The sequence below is a fragment of the Dama dama genome, chromosome 16, assembly GCF_033118175.1.
Source record: "Dama dama isolate Ldn47 chromosome 16, ASM3311817v1, whole genome shotgun sequence".
NCBI classification, from domain to species: Eukaryota; Metazoa; Chordata; class Mammalia; order Artiodactyla; family Cervidae; genus Dama; species Dama dama.
This window is the reverse complement of record NC_083696.1, coordinates 8,145,103-8,162,938: the sequence shown is the minus strand read 5'-3', so window position 1 is coordinate 8,162,938 and position 17,836 is coordinate 8,145,103. Positions and strand designations below refer to the sequence as shown.

At 43.3% G+C, this 17,836-nt stretch overlaps 1 protein-coding gene across 1 annotated transcript in view; it reads left to right on the top strand.

The window, feature by feature from the left end:
• The window catches only part of LOC133071060 (10 kDa heat shock protein, mitochondrial-like), a 93,324-nt gene that overhangs the window by 47,516 nt on the left and 27,972 nt on the right, over positions 1–17,836 (top strand). The window lies entirely within an intron of this gene.

The following is a 17,836-nucleotide window of genomic DNA, read 5'->3' as shown; positions in this document are numbered from 1 at the left end:
AATCTAGCGAAAGCCTGTATTTATTAAACACCTACTGAATAACAGACTTATCTGGACATAAGTGGGAACACATTACCACTTAAAATATTTATGTAAGTGTAATGTAGGAGATGCAGGTCCGATCGCTGGGTTGGGAAGATCCCTTGGAGTAGGAAGTGGCAACCTGCTCCAGTATTCTTGCCTGGGAAATCGCATGGACAGAGGAGCCTGGCTGGCTACAGTCCATGGGGTCACAAAGAGTCGGACACAATTTAGCAACTGAGAATGTACATGTGCAAGGAATTTTTGTTTTTTTAATTATATTTGAGAAAATTACAGTTGCTTCCACAAAGGAACAATTATGGCAAGTAAATGATTAATTCTAGCATCAGAATCTATACTTAAGCCTTCAGAATATTCTGAGCAATCTCCAGTTGTCCAATTGAGAACATGAAGCTTCTGACACAGAAATCGCTTAACTTAGGTCGTCAACATTTCCCACTTGGCTTATGACTGTAGACTCCTGTCTCTCTGCTCCCAACTGCTCCAATCCTTTCTATATGCAGCAGACGAATCTAAAGACATTTTGCTCCTGCTAAGAATATTTTCGTGACTTTCAGCTCTTCCAAGAAATTCACATTGTTTAGATTTTCCATATTTTTAAAAACCTAGACTCTGTCCGTCTCTCCAGCATCATCTCTTAACACATCTCTTCCTGACTCCAACAATGCTGTCCTATGCATTCCACACATAGATTCACAATTGTGTATGCATTTTCTCTGGGATCCTCAAACTCTTGAAGAGATCCCAGTGCCTTGAGCCTTTGCATACTTCTGTCTAGACCCTCTTTATGCTTGTAAATTATGACTTAGGTTCAACTAAAATGTGTCTTCCAGAGCTCAACTTGAAAGTCACTCTGGGGAGCCCTGCATGACATCTGTCTTTTTCTTCTGTCTTCACAGCCTGCATCACAACTGACATCTAATGATTGGAGTCCCTATTATGTGTTATGTTTCTTTTCTAGAAACACAGTGTTATTAGACTCTGAGTTCTTTGAAGACAGGGATGAAATCTCATTAATTTTCTCTTTCCCTCACTTCTTTCCTTCCTTAAGTAGTGCATGAGTTCCTACTTTGGGCCAGACACTGTGTTCTGAAGATTCTTACATCTTTAGGCCTAATATGGTGCCAGACACAAAGCAAGCCAGCAATAAAGATGAGTGATGGAATGAAGCAACCGATTAATCAAAGGCTCAGTTCAAACAGGCTCAGCCCTTTCTCCCATCTAAAGCTATGTGGAGGTTCAGGAAGATCAGCAGGTTTTCTGACCTTTGCTTTTTCCCACATTGTTATTCATTTCCTGGTATTAGCTTCTGGCAGACAGAAATAGACTGCCACATTTTTCTAGGCTATATCACCTAATTAGTGAATCACCCAAGCCCTTGATCTAGTTTGTGATTTTGCTTTATGGTCTTGTGAGCTTGCTCTCCTGTATAGTAGGAAGGGCACAGGCATGGAGTCCAAGACGTTTGGCTGCTCCTGCTTACAGACATGTCCTCTGGACCAGTCACTTACCCTTAACGAGCATCCGTGTCCTTATCTATAAGAAGAGCATGCTCATATGTGGTCCTGTGAGGAATAGTTTGGAAGATGGGCTTCCCCTAAGTCTCGGTGGGTAAAGAATCCAGCTGCAATGCAGGAGACTCAGGAGAAATGGGTTCGATTCCTGAGTCGGGAAGATGCCGTGGAGAAGGAAATGGCAACCCGTTCCACTATTCTTGCCTGGAAAATCCCATGGACTGAGGAACCTGGCAGGCTATCGTCTAAAGAGTCACCAAGAGTCAGACATGACTGTGACTAATGACTAATGTTTATAATAAGTAATTGACCCAGTGCTTGGTAAGGAATGGATTCTCCCAAAATGTGTCTGCCTGTGCCTTTCACCCAACACCCACCCTGCCAGAGGAGGACTCTAAAGAGACAGAGGGGGATTAAAACATACCAGTTAATGGATATTATCTACCGAAAAGGTGGGGAGTTAGAAGCACTGGCTAAGAAGTGTCACATCACTCTTAGAATTGTTGGGCAAATCATTACACCTCATTATTTTCACGTCTAAAATTGAGATATTTTGCATTCTATGAGGGTGTCATGATTACTCAATGAGAGAATGAAAGCAAGGTCCTTCCCCAAGGCTCTGTAATAGAAGGAAACCTTTGTCAATTTTGGTAACAATAATATTGTATTGCCCATCTTCATTCTATCAGTTTGGATGGCTAAGCTGCACTTTAATTCTGAGATTCTCTAACTCTGACGGCTGGTCCAGACTGGCATAGATCCTGGGGGCAGTGACAAAGTCCAGATACCCTCCAGAGCGTGACCCACAGATTCTATACTCTGAAGGAATGTGCTGAGACAAAAACCAGACCACACATCACTTTATTCTCAAGCCAACCGCAGAGACCAAATGTGTCTTCTGACACCTCTGAACCTTCCTGGGGATGGACTTTCTGGGCCGGGTGCTGGGACATGTGGGGCTTTTGTTATTCTCCGTCTCTCGTGGGTCTTAATGGAAAAGCTCTGTCACCGGCAACAGAAAATGAATGGTGTCAGCATTGTTGAGACTTTCCATGAATTCCAATTACACATCATTTCCAGTTACCAAAAAAAAAAAAAAAAAAAAGCAGAGGCACTGGGCCCTGTTGCCCAACCGCGGTGTTCAGAATGCCCTTTTACCAGAATGCATTTCTCAACACGGCACGGTGACCAGTGGTCTGCAGTGTGACCTTGCGTAAATCTATAACTCTGCATAATCCGGACAGTCACCAGTCTAGGAGAAGTGGAGGCCGTGTGAGGGGCTCAGGCTCATGATAACAGCTCAGGTTTGGATGCACGCTTAGAGTGCAGCTCCACAGAGACCAGTGTGTGCCACCGGTAGGATGAGATCTCCTGTTTTCCCTCCTAGTGTCAGCTTTAACTAACCTCAGTTTTCCCTCCTGTTAAATGGGCATCCTGGTCTTTACTGGGAGGATTAAATGAGATCATTTTATGTAAATGCTTTAGTCAACTGCCTGGTACCAAGAAATCAGTTCACTTCTGCTTCAATTATTATTAGATACTCATTGAAAACCTACCATGTTCAGTAATCTCTGGTTATTACCGCCTTCAATCCTTACCACAGCACTGCAAAATGGGCTATTTTCGTAATGCTGAATACAAGAAAAGTGAAACTTAGAGACTTCAGGTAACTCACCCAGAGTCACCTGAGGGTAAGGGGTAGGGCTGGAATTTAACCTGTGACCTTTTTGATGCCAACACCTATGAGGATCTTTCCACTGATAGAAAGATGTTGACCCTTGACACTTCACTTTTCCTGACAAACGCAGACAGGGAATGACTAATCAGAGGGAGCCAATTCTTTTCAGACAAACAAACACACTTAGAGCACTTTGTACGTGCCTAGTGGTGTGAGAGATGAAGAAAAGTGGACATCCTGACCCTTGGCCACAGTATATTGTTTATTTGAGGCTGTAAGACAGGAAGATTGATGGCAGCGCTCTGGAGCCCCGAGGATGCCAGGGTCACAGACAGTGTCTGAATATCTATAACCAGAACACTAAAGACTGGATGACTTAAACAGCAAACTTTTATTTCTCGTGGCTCTGGAGCCTCGGAATCCCAAGATGGAAGAGCTGGCAGATTTCATGTCAGCTGGGAACCCGCTTCCCTGTTCCTAGATGGTTGTCTTCTGTGTCCTTATACTCTGGAAGGGACAGGAGAACACTTTGGGATTTCTTTGATAAGGACACACATCTCCTTCATGAGGGCTTCACTTGCAAAGGGGCCTCACCTCCCAAGACCATCACCTTGGAGGTTAAGATTTCAGCCTATGAATTGTGTGTGTGTGTGTGTGTGTGTGTGTGTGTGTGTGTGTGTGTGTGTGTGCGCGCGTGCGCGCGCTCAGCTGTGTCCGGCTATTTGCGACGCTATGGACAATAGCCCGCCAAACTCCTCTGTTTATGGGATTTCCCAGGCAAGAATATCAGGGTGGGTTGTCATTTCCTTCTCCAGGGATCTTTCTGACCCAGGGATAGAACCCACATCTCCTTCATTGACAGGCAGATTCTTTGCCACGGTGCCACCTGGGAAGCCTTATGAATTTTGAGCAGAACACAAACACAGCAGACAGTGATTCCTGGGTCACGTGGTCAAAATATCTTCCAAGAAGGGTTAAAGAACTTGTTGGAGATTCTGGCAGAGTCATGGGAGCTTCCATGGGAGGAAGGAAGGTCACCCAGTCCTTGGTGATGTGGAGTTTCTATAAGCAGTCAGGAGACAGCTCAGTTAGTCCTTCTCTGAGAGGTCTTCCCTGATGCCCAGGTAAGATCCCCCCAGAGTAGGAAATGGCGACCCACTCCCATATGCTTGCCTGGAAAATCCCATGGACAGAGGAGCCTGGTGGGTTACATCCACAGGGTCACAAAGAGTCAGACACGACAGAGTGAGCGTGCACACACATCCACAGCACACCCCTTGGTGCATAATAGATGCAAGTCTCATTCTCACAGACTTGTAGGGAGGGATGAGCATCTGCCTTGCTGGCCAGATTGCCCTGATCCAGGCTGATGATGTGGGGAGCTGTTTCCCTGTCGTCCTTCTGGCAGAGGGTTAACAAGTGCTGGATTTCAGAGGAAAGAGGCACTGCCTGAGTCCTGAGCTTTCCCTCCAGCTCTTTGCAGTGGTAAGTTCTGCCTGTTCCTGCAGCCATGGGTTGTGATATGTACAATGAGCTCAGTCCCCCCCTTGTCATGCTCCCTATGTGAAGTTTCCCAGTGTGACCAGACAGCTCCTTGCGATAGTCTCATCCTGCAGGATCTCTGGGGCTCTCATAAGTACCCACGTTAGGGTGGTTTAGGACCAGCTGGGTACATATAAGCCAAAGTTAGCATCCATCCTTCAGCTTTCAAGATATATTGTTTTCTTTTGCTCACAGACATTTTTTCCTTCTTCTCTCTCACTTCAATAACTCCTACTGCCCTTCTGAGCTCAGCTTAAGTCTCCCATTGGAAGCCTTTGTACCCTTACGTACCACCTCTTTGGGCCTTTCTCATCTGGGCCATCATCCTGTGACATTAATTATTGAATTACTTTTCTACAGTATCAGTTATCTTTAGCTTTGATTAATTTATTAAGTGAGTTTATCATCCGTAGAACTTTGGAGACTTAAGAGAAATCTTTCACAGAACTGATAGTTTTTGATGAAGGAGAATTGGAAGCAAAATGGATATGTGCCCCAGTGGGGGTCTCGGAGCCTCATAGTGTTGAGCAACTTTCTGAGTGAGTCCCAGGAGGAGAGGCTGGAGAGAAGGAATATAACAATGGAAAACTTGACTCACTTGAAAATTCATCTATGAGCCAGTCCTAAAATCAAATATGATCTCATCGAAGCTTTCCCCCTTGATCATAGTCATATATTAATGCATATGTGTGTGAATGCATATGTGTGTGTGTGTGTATGTGTGCTTTTCAGACAGCAAAGGGCTGTCACACAGTATTTCAGCAGCCTTGTGTATTAAGCACAATAGAGTTCCTCTCATTTGTTAGTGAGGAGGAGTCTAGGGTTTAAGGAGTGACCTGCCCAAGCCCTGCAGCGTGGACATATGCCCCTGGACTTCTGACCCCCATGGCAGCTAATCTATTCCATTGTCATGCCTTGAAGTTGAAAGGTCTTTAGAGACCTAAGAAGTAGGTATTTGCCTTCATTGCTTTCCTCAAAGAACTCAATGCACCTTATTGTATTGAATGTTAACAAGACAATTTACAGTGATATTCCATAGTAGTATCATATGGTATGCTTTACCATGGAATAAGATGGCAAAAACCCATCTTGACAAAGGGTGAGTAAATGCAAGATATCAATAAACAAATTCAGAGACGAACTATGGACTGGGAGAAATAGTTTGCAAATGATGCTACTGACAAGGGATTAATTTCCAAAATATACAAACAGCTCTTACAGTCTAACACTTAGACTGTCTTACAGTCTAAGACAAAGCAAGAAAAATAACCAAATCAAAACTGAGAAGACCCGAATATACATTTTTCAAAGAAGTCATACAGATGGTCATCAGGCACCTGAAAGGATGCTCAATACTGATAATTATTAGAGAAATGCAAATCAAAACTACAGTGAGTACTGGCCACTCAGACCAGTCAGAATGGCCATTATTAAATTTAAAAGTCCTACAATAAATTTACATAAAAAAATAAAAGTCTACAATAAAGTCTATTTATAAATACTGGAGAGGGGTGTGGAGGAAAGGAAATCCTTCTATACTGTTGATGGGAATGTAAATTGGTTCAGTCACTATGGAGAACAGTATGGAGGTTCTTTAAAAAACTAAACCAGAGTTACCATATTATTCAGTTCCACTGAAATGATCACATTCAATCCCATTCCTGGGCACCTATCTGGAGAAAATTCTAATTAGAAAGGATGCACACACCCCTATTTTCATAATAGCGCTATCTGCCATAGCCAAGACATGGAGACAGCCTAACTGTCCATCAACAGATGAATGGATAAAGAAGATGTGGTTCATATACACAATGGAATACTACTCAGTCATAAAAAAGAACTTAAATAGTGTCATTTGCAGCACCATGGATGGACCTACAAATTATCAAACTAAGTGAAGTCAGCCAGAGAAAGATATATGATATTAGAGAACTATCAGCCAGAGAAATATATGATATCACTTATATATGAAATCTAAAATAAAACACAAATGAACTTATTTACAAAATAGACTTACAGACAAATTTATGGTTACTAAGAGGATAGTGGAGGGTGAGAGGAGAGATACACTAGGAGTTTTAGACAGATACACATTACTATATATAGAATAGATAAACAACAAGAACCTACTGTAGAGTACAGACAACTATTAATATATTCAATATCTTGTAATAATCTATAATAGAAAAGAATTTGAAAAAAACATATATACATATACACACATATAGGTATAACTGAATCACTTTTCTGGGCTCCTGAAACTAACATAATACTGTAAATCAACTATATACTTCAGTTTTTAAAAATGGTTAAAAATGCAGGAAATCAAGACCAAGGGAAGAGAAGATACACATATGCAAACCCCATGTGTCCCCAGGATTGGAATATTTGAGCCTCACTGAGGGCTTTGACTTCCTAGCAGCCAAGATAAAAAAGGAAAATGTATTTAATCACTTGTACTTAGGAAAGCAATAGTTTCTGAGCCAAAGGAATCATTTGCAACCCTTTAGGCATCAGAGAATTCTTTTCAAGGGGCTTTAGCATTTATTCAACAAATACTAGTTACTGTGTACCAGGCACTATGCTAAGACACGGGCACAGAGGATGAACAAATATCGTCCTTGTCCCTGTGAAGATTAGTCAATGATTAATAATGTCTTTCTTGCCTCAGTTTGCTCAGCAGGCACCATCTAGGGAGAATGTGTGTGTGTTAGGCACTCAGTCGTGTCCAGCTCATTCGCACCCCCATGGACTGTAGCCCGCCAGGCTTCTCTGACCATGGGATTCTCTAGGCAAGAATACTGGAGTGGGTTGCCATTTCCTTCTCCAGGGGCTCTTCCTGACCCAAGGATCGAACGCAGGTCTCCTGCATTGCAGGCAGATTCTTTCCACACTCAAAACCCAGATGTGCACCCCACACGGCCATTGTAGCTCTCATCTGGGAAAGTTTTCAGCAAGCAGTTGAGGAGAAGCTATTTTCGGTTCTTTCCTTAAGCTGTTGTGGTCCTAAGTGGGTAGTTTGGCCCCACAGTTGCAGCAGGGAGAAACTAGATTGACAGCTTCTGGCACAGCCGAGTAGAAGAATCACAGGCAGACATTTTACCCTGGGCAAATGGGTCTTTCTCTGAGGACAGATGCTGGCACTTCTTGATGACTCATTTCTGAGGGGCTCAGCCCCATCAGGGTCTGAAGAAAGGAAGAGGGCTGGCACCAGGCCCAGTGCTGGTGACATCCTGGCTTCTTGCCTGCCTTTTAGAATTGCCCCAGTAGGCACATCTGTGCCCGGAATTTGTCGACTTGTGTCAAAAGACAATGAAGTTTTGTTGCCTGCATCCGAAACGATGACTTCATGGTTCTTTTAAGGGAGAATAACAGTTAGGATGGAGGAGGTGAGAGATTTGTGGAGTTAAAGGGGCACATTGCAATGTTTGAGTTTCATATTAGATAAAATCTAGAATGCTTCTTATCTGGGAAACTGTAAAGTCCAAAGCATTAACCCTGTTGGCCATAAACGAACCCAAGTTTCCTCCCATTTAGCTAATTTTGAAAGGAATGATGAGTCTCCAAGTCGGGGTGATGTGAGTAGACTTATTTTCCTTTCCTGTGCTGAAAAGCATGATGTAGAGCAGTGGCTTTTAAAATGTTTTGACAATGATCCATAGCAAGAAGTACATTTTATATTGTGACTCTGAACTTACAAATGTACTGAAAGAGGTTTCATGGAAAATGCCACTGCAGTGCGTAATACCCGAGAGCAGTTTCTGTTATATTTTATTTGTTCATTTACTTCATCTATAAAATTCGGCTTGTGATTTGGTTCCAGGACTTCCTAACAGGTCATGACCTCCAGTTGGAAAATATACATGTGGAGGAAAGACCGTGGGGTCTTAGAGGTCTCAAAACAATAAGATGCTTGTCTGTCGTTGACATTAGGGGCTCTGTGCGTTGTAGTGACTCAGGGACCCAGGTGGCTGGAGTCTCCATGTTAATCCCTTTCTCCGAGGGCTTGGAGAGCAATTTGACTTCCAGCCGTGGACCTGGGGCAGTCACGGCCCCAGGCCTGCTTTCACGGCTGTGTGACCTGTGCAGTCACAGGCTCACTGTTCTGCTGTCACTGTCTTGAATTATTAAAACTTTTTGAAGAAGACCTTTGTTTTAATTTTGTGCCAGGCCCTACAAATTATGTAGCCAGTCTGCATACAATGTCATCTGTAAAATGGGTGCTCTTGATAAAACCCTTAAAATGATTAAAAGAAGAATGGCCAAGGGTTCGTATAAATGAGTTACTGTTTTCAGCTTGCTGGCCTCATCTTCAGTGGTACCTCCATGGGAAACCTCTACTTAATTAAACGTGTCTGGTCACCCTGAAGTGCTGTACTTCCTTACACTGCCTTCCTTTCTCCCTACCATTTATCTGAGTTTTGTTCATCACTTAAGAAATCACTCTGGTGTCTCCTTGGGGGCCGTCTTCCATGACTTCTCAGCACCCCTACACCGTCAGTCATGGGTCCTCCCTTCATGATCCTGTCCCTTTAATTCCATCCTCTCCTTCTGGCTCCCTCCACCCCAGCTCAGGGCTCCTCACTTCTTGCCCAGAACACTTAAGCAGCCTCCTAATTAGTTGTCCCATCTCTAGTTGGCCCTTCCATTCTGTCCTCCTCCATGCCAGGGTCACTTCCCCGTTATTCTCAAATGACGTTTCTAGGGTGCCACTTCCGTAGGTAGAAAGCCTCAGCGGCTCCTGTCACCGGTAGGCCCTGGTCTCGCAGTCGTCAGCTCCACGGCCCCCTCTATTCTTCTCCTCCTCTGCTCCCCTCCTGAGTCCTGCCTGCCTGCTCCACGCACCATCTCTGGAATAGAGTTTATTCTCCAGCCTTTGGTTCTTCACACATTCTCTTCCTTCGGCCAAAGTGACCTGCCCTCAACTCTCCCTGGGAAGATTTCAACCCACCTTTCACTGCTCCTGTGAGGCTCAGCCTCCTCCCCAAAGATCTCCTGGGCAGGATGGAATGACTCCCTCTTGTCTCTGAATTCTATCATGTTTCTTGGAATTTAACCTTCATCTTGAAGTTATTAGGCAATTCACCCAAGGTCTTAATCGCATTTTCAGCTGGGTCTGTGTTGCAGAGAATAGAGACAATTAGGTGATATGCCTGTTGCATCAGCCATTCTTTAGGGGAGGCCCCTGGAGTGCAGACTCCTGCAAAGATTGCTTGGGGCTTGTCCTGGTCCCCTCAGCTGGTCTGAATCATCCCTCCTCCTCTGGCCCTCTTGGCTCTTTGCACATCCCTCTAGCATAGCACTCACCACTTTCCATTTGAGTTATTTCTTGACACGACTGGCTTCCCCACTAGGCAATGTCTTATTCATTATTGCAGCTCCGATGCCTCTCCCAGGGCTTGGTGCTCAGTTAGCACTCAGGAAATGGATGAATAGATGAAAAGGACAGAGATCCGGAGAGAAGGGGAAATTGCTGGCTACTGTGGGGGTGTGTGGAAGGAGGGTCTTGTGTGTATCTCTAAGATAAGTTAGGCTGAGATAACAATTGTTTCTCAAATTCTATTGACTCCAAACACACATATTTATTTCTCATTCAGACTTGTGTCCGTGGTGAGCAGTAACAGCTCTGCTCTGTTCTCTCTTTATTCTGGGACCAAGGCTGATGTCGGTCGCAGAGACATGACGGTCTATGGCAGAAGAAAAGGACAGATGGCAGAGGCGTGCAGTGGCTCTGGGGAGAAATGGCTCAGATCATTTCAACTCACATCTTGTTGACTGAAGCAGGTCTTAGGGCTCCAGGAAAGAGAATACTCTCAGAGGGATGGGCCCAGTAGAGAGGGGCAGTGGGTATTCTGGAAACACAACCTGCTACAGTGGGGCAATGCTTCAAAGTGGGGTAGTAGTTTTGGTGCTGGTTACTGGTAATAATGAGTTACTGGTTACTGTGTTACTAGTTACTGGTAATAATGAGTTGCTGGTTACTGGTAATAATGAGTCACTGGTTACTGATGTGATGCTCTGGCTCTCTGTGCTCCCATACTCACCCTGACCCTGGCGGGGGTGCTGGGGGGGGCTCATCCACTTGGTGTCTTTGGAGCCAGGAACTGGGCCCACATATTTCTGCATCTGGTCCATCCTTTCTCATCCAGCATGGGTTGCCCATAGGGACTGTATTTTCTACTTTGCCCTTTTAGGGATGGAGGGAGAGACACTCTCGTCCAGGGTTCCTATGACTTGGTAGGTTCTGTCTAATCCTTGTTTATCATTAGTAGAAGCCACATTCTCCGATATCAAGTGTACACATAACAAAGGTGATGAATAAGGAGATGCTTCCTCTTCCTTATTCTTCTGTCCCATTTCTCAACTGGTTTGGAGCCTGGATGAGGAAGAAGGTGCAATTTTTTGAGACCCTTCTAGTGCCTCAGTACTTGAGTTTGCAGAAATACCGGGTTCTGAAAATGATGTTTCCTCCACCAACACAAAGAAAGGTTCTGATGTTGCTACTGCCAGTATTGTTTCACTTGAAGGACTTGGCCAGTGGGAAAGGAAGACCGATTCTCAAACACAGTGTCTAAACTTGCTGCTTCCTGCCTCAAGATCATCTACCAAAGACACTGTTCAGGATTTCCTCGGTGGTCCAGTGGCTAAGACTCTGAGCTCGCAATGCAGGGGGCTCGGGGTTCTATCCCTGGTCAGGGAACATGCCACAGCTAGGACCCAGAGTGGTCAAATAAATAAATAATAAATAACATTAAAAAAAAAACAAAACAAAAAACTGTTCATCCTGGGCCATCTGATTCCTGTATAATCAGAAATGAGAGCACTCTGTGGTGACTTAAATGGGAATAAAATCCAAAAAAAAGAAAAGGATTTTTATACATATATGCACATATATGTATATGTGCAGCTGATTCACTTGTCTGTGCAGTAGAAGCTCATGTAACATTGTAAAACAACTGTACTCCAATAAAAATAAATTAAAAAAAAAGAGAGAAATCAGAACACTGTAGGAAATGGCCATGGGGGACATCTGAAAATGAACAGTATCCTTTTTCATGCAAAGCAGACCCTCAGGGAAAATCCTGAAACCTGACTATTCACACTCATTTTGACCAGTACATAAGGCATCCAGAGGGTCCTTATGAGGGGAACACACCTATCCTTACTTAACAGAGTGTTTTGCAGAGGCCAGGACTGGGATTCATATATTTCTGGCAAGTAGAGTCAGTGATACCCTTCCCTACCAAGCACCTCTTTGTATCAGCTGCTGTCCATGACTTCTCTGTATCAGCTGTTATCCATGGATGGTGCTGCAGTTCTTAACCAGAGGAAGAGGAACACATTCTGATGGGAGGAGGAGGTTGGTGGGTGAGCAGAGAAAGATGAGGCAAAGGTGAGAGGGGATGTGTCATGATTTGTTTCTAATCAGTCTGGCTGCATGAGAGAGTATGGGGAGGGCAATGATGTCTAGAGCAAAAGTCCTATTTATGGAAAAGTGCAAGATGCAGGGAAGAAGCCGTGCAGCTTCGGGAACAGGCACCAAATTTGGCAATTTGCTCAAAAGATTTCTCCTCCCTCTGGTTCCAGAGCTCAGTCTCTGGCAGGGCTTGTAGGCCACGATGTTGACCACAGGAGGGGCAGAGAGAGAAGCAGGGCTCTCACCAAGGGGGCCAGGAGCCTGTGGCACTCAAGTTGTTTTCCTAAAACTGTTTGCTCACAGAATATTTCAAAGAGAGACTGGGTGAGCTTGTTCCTGAGCCTGTTCAAAGTATGGTGCTGAATGACACTGCATGCGTGCTCGGTCGTCTCTGACTCTCTGCGACTCCATGGACCCGCCTCTGTCCATGAAATTTTCCAGGCAAGAATACTGGAGTGGGTTGCCATTTCCTACTCCAGGGAATCTTCCCAACTTAGGGATTGAACCCACATCTCTTGTGTCTCCTGCATTGGCAGGCAGATTCTCTACCACTAAGCCACCTGGTTAAAGCCTAGGTTATTGAGAATTGATGGTGGAGAGTAGTTAAGAATCATTATTGTTTATCCATTGACGAATCTACAACCTCATATACATTCCCAGATGTTGGACCCTGAGACATAGGGGTACACCTACAGGTAAGCCCTCAATACTGGGGTGACTATTGTGCTTGTGATATATCCTTCTGTATTAGTTTCTTATTGGTGATGTAACAGTTTACATTGGAAGGATTGTTGATGAAGCTAAAGCTCCAATACTGTGGCCACCTGATGGAAAGAACTGACTTACTAGAAAAGATCCCGATGCTGGGAAAGACTGAGGACAGGAGAAGGGGGTGGCAAAGGAAGAGATGGTTAGATAGTATCACTGACTCAATGGACATACATTTAGGAGATAGCAGAGGACAGAGGAAGCTGGCGTGCTACGGTTCATGGGATTTCAAAGAGTTGGACACGACTTAGCGATTGAACAAAACAACTTAGCACAAACTTTGTGACTTAAAAGAAAAAACAAAACAAAACATAAATTTATTATCTTATAGTCCTGGAGGTCAGAAGTCCAAAATCAGTTTTACAGAATTAAAATCAAGGTGTCAGCTGGCAATGTTTTTTCTGAAGCCTCTAGAGAAAAGCTCATTTTTAATTTTTTTGTATTTTCTACATTCTGGCAATCACCGACTTTCCTTGACTTTCATACATCATCAAAGCCAGTGGTATAGCATCTTTCAGTCGCTTTCCCCTGACTCTGACACTCCTGCCCCCTTTCTTAAGGACCCTGTAAAACTATCCTCATCTCAAGATCCTGAGCTTAATCCTTTTTGCCATACAGCCTACTATATCCTCCAGTTTCCTTTGGCTTTGGTTCAACCTTATCAAGAGGACACACAATTGCAACATTTATTAAGCACCTGCTGTATACCTTTTCTCTGCTAGAAACTTTTCATACTCTTAAAATTGAATCCCCACTGTGACTCTGCACATGTACACATGTTCGTGTTCACTCATATCCGATGCTCTCCAACGCCTTGGACTGTGGCCTGCCAGTCTCTTCTGTCTGTGGAATTTTCCAGGCAAGAATACTGAAGTGGGTTGCCATTTCCTCCTCCAGGAGATCTTCCCAACTCAAGGATAGAACCTAAGTCTTGCATCTCCTGCATTGGCAGGCAGATTCTTTACCACTGCGCCACTTAGGAAGCCTCTGCATGAGAGGCATTTTTTATGTCTGTTGTATAAATGAGGAAGCTGAGGGTGGCATATGTTAGATTACTTGTTTATTTTATAAGAGACGGAAATAGGGTTTGAGTGTAAATGGGTCTGGCTTAAAAACTCACTCTTTCCCTACGATTTCAAATACTCCATCTCTGAAGCTGCTACTTTCTCATGATTGAAACGGTTCAGTTAAAAAAAAAAAATGCCAAGAAATGTCTTGTCCATTCTCTGCTGGTGACTACAAAGGAATGTTCAAGGGGGCTTTCAGTACTTCTTGATAGCCACGTTCTCTATCCTGGGAGTAGGGGAGACCCCTGATTTCATCTTTTGCCCGGGGTTCTGACCAGGATACCCTGGCTTTGTGGAAGAGACACACCCAGATTCTCCAGATGAGTCATAGACTGTGCCCAGAGCTAAAGTGTGGTGAAGAGGGAAGGCTTCCACTGCCCCAGCCTGTGAAATGGTTTCCATTAGGGTATATTTCTGCCGAGAGCAGCAGACTGCTGCCCTTTGATCCTCCTCCCCAGGACTATGGAGCCTCAGGCATCTGCCTGAGTTAGCAGAAGCATGAATAGGGCATTGGAGAAAGCCTGGGACTGGAGCCCAGCGACCTGGATGCCTGTGTCAGCGTCACCACTGATTGATCCTTTGACTGCTCCATCCTCTGAGTCTTGGGTTCTACCTGGACTGAATGCCTGCAGCCTTCACTTTCCTTACAATTTAGAGTGTCACTGCTTAGCCAAAGGTACTGCTCTCAGTGGGACAGATAAATACCAGAAAGTAACCGTGCATATGGAGATAACTTTGCCGCATGCTGCACTTTCTCCATAGAGTGGCTAAGAGCCCTGCATTAGAATTCTGGTTCTTCCCTTATTGGCTGGGTTATCTTGGGCAAACCTCACTTTATTCACTTATAAAATGGGGATAATGATAATTATACTGCCCTCCTTCTGAGGTTGTTGTGGGGATAGCCCAGCCACTAGAATATCACTGGTGACTCTTCCGTTCTGTGTGAATGCTCATCTCATGCCTCCCTATCCACTCTTATGGAAGTTCTAGTAGAGAAAGGAACTTGGGCTCTTGAGTCAGAACCACTAGCCTTTTCTATTAGGCTCTGCTACTCATCAGCTGCATGACCTTAGACAACTCAATTCAAACACTCTTATCCTTAGGACTTTTCGTCTGTAAACTGTGGACAATGATAATAGAGATGTCTTAATGGGGGGATGAGAATTAATAAGATAATACATGTAAAGTTCCAAGCAAAGTGCCTGGCATATGGAAAGTATTTGCTCCCCTCGGGTCACGTGACTGACTTCTTTCGCATTTCTAGGATGCTTTGAATTTCATTCCAGTTTCAAAGGTGTCAAGGAACATTTTAACATTTTAGGTAAAGTCAGGCTTTTATATTGAGGTCACATACTTGTAAATATGTGCATTAAACTACATCCTGATGTAAAACAAGTGGTACTGATTTTTCCAGTGCCTTCCACCCCCTAACTCCTAGCCTCAATGTCTGCAAATAATTAATGCAGAGAGGAGGTTTACAGTTGGCTACACAAATGCACGTTAAATATTTAATTTGAAAAAGTGAAAGGATGAACCCAACAAGCTGCAATAATCTTCAAAAGTTCTGTTAAGAATTTAGACATATGGTATTGACTTATGGATAAAACCAAGACTTTTGGCTTTGAATCAATCCACTAGAAAATCGTGGAGCCACTGTTTCTATGTGGAGTATCAGAAAATACTGCAGAGGTGGTCCTGTGCCCTGGTTTCCGGTTCAGACTGACCTTGAAAGTAGAATCAGTTAGCAGTAGCCTTTGCTCAACTTTTGTCTCTTCCAGATGCAACCAAATATTCAGAAGATTTAGGGCAGTGAGAATATACTGGACAGAGAACTGCCAAAGGAAGATAACAGATTGGCTCTTCTTTGGATTTAGCTCTTTTCTACTTGGAATAGAGGCAATGGTAACTAAGGCAACTAGCATTTAAGGAATTTTAATTTACTGGATGCTTTTATATTATTCCCATTTTACAAATGAGAAAACTAAGGCTTAGGAACATGTCATAACTTGCTCAGAGCGACATAGTTCATAAATGGAAATCAAGAATTTGAATACAAGTCTATTTGAGCCTGGACTGCTTTTGTGAAATTGTTAAAGGGAACCATTAACATCTAATAAGAATGGTTCATCCATTGATCTATTAAATATTTGCTTAAAGGCTGAGCAATGGATCCAATGACCTCTTGGAAAGCCAAGATTTTGGTACTTTAAGGCTCCTTTCATCTTTCGAGTTGAATATGTTGTATATTTTCATGAGCCCTTCCAAGTAAGCTGCTCTACATTCCTGGCCTGTGGATCCCTTGTAACTATTGCCTCCTTTCAAAAGCAAAGCACTGATTTGTACCCACTCAGAAGCTATTTGTCTGCCTGCTGTTACCTGGAGAGTAAATTTCCTCTTCTGACCAAATTCCTACAAAACTCTCAGTAAAGCCCAGGACATGTTTTTAAATTGATAATAATGTTTGTTGAGCTTTTATTTCCCTGGTTTTGATGGAGGGAGGAACAGAATGTATAAGGTTCCATCAGACCTTATACAATGACTATTGTTGTCAGTGTGACCTTGAGCCCAAAGTTTGGGGATGGCATTTTCTGCTCTCCGCCTTGGTTTGCAATGTTTCCTGAGATGTGGCACCCATCCCCACACTCCCACCATCCATCACCTATCCATCATGGTCCAAACTACCACTGTGCTTCACCTAAAATCTTGAATGACCTCATTGTTTCCCCTGCCTAGATCTTTACCTCCTCTAATTAATTTATAAAAAGGTTTTTGTATTATAAAATAACACAAGCAAATGCAAAAGTATCACATGATATAATGAATTATATTTTAGTTCACTTAGGATTAGAAACTTTAAAAATTACACATATGCATTCATAAAAGCAATATATAAAGAAATGCTTCCCATACATTTAAACTTGGCATAAATTGTATCACACTACACATATCCTTTGGTAAGTTGTATTTTTTTCCAGGGCAGCCTTGTGTCTTGAGAATTAGTCATGTTGTTATGTGTAGATAAAATTTATTCATTTTGAAACTGCTCTATGGTGTACCCTTGTGGAAATATCCCATAAATTTAGTTTTTCCACTTTTCCATTTGTTGGTGTTCATCTAGTTGGTTTCAACGGTACCTGATTACAGATAGTCTTACAGTAGGGATCCTTGCACACATCTCCTTGTGCATATTTGTGTAAAGCCCTGTGGAGTGTATACTTACATATGGACTTTCCAAGTTATATAATATGCCCATATTTATATTTACTAGATGATATCAGGGCTTCCCTGGTGGCTCAGATGGTAAAGAATCTGCCTGTGATGCAGGAAACCTGGATTCGATCCTTGGGTTGGGAAGATCCCCTACAGAAGGGAAAGGCTACCCACTCCAGTATTCTTGCCTGGAAAATTCCATGGGCAGAGGAGCCTGGTGGGCTACAGTCCATGGCGACTGTAATCGGACATGTTATCAAACAAATTGGTTTCCAAAATGTTGTGCCAGTTTACCTTCTCAGCTGCACGTTATGGAGAGTCAAGAGTTTCTGTTTCCCTACATCCTTACTAGTAGTTAATATTGTCAGATATTTAACAATCTGATGAATCTGACAGAGTATCTCATTTCCTAAATATGTATTTGCTAGTGAGAATATTTTTCTTACTTATTATATTCTAATTTGCTTTTGTTAGTGAGCATAATTATCTTTTTAGGTACTTATACTGGTAAAGAATCCACCTGCCAATGCAGGAGACTCAGATTTGACCCCTGGGTTGGGAAGATTCCCTGGAGAAGGAAATGGTTATCCAGTGCAGT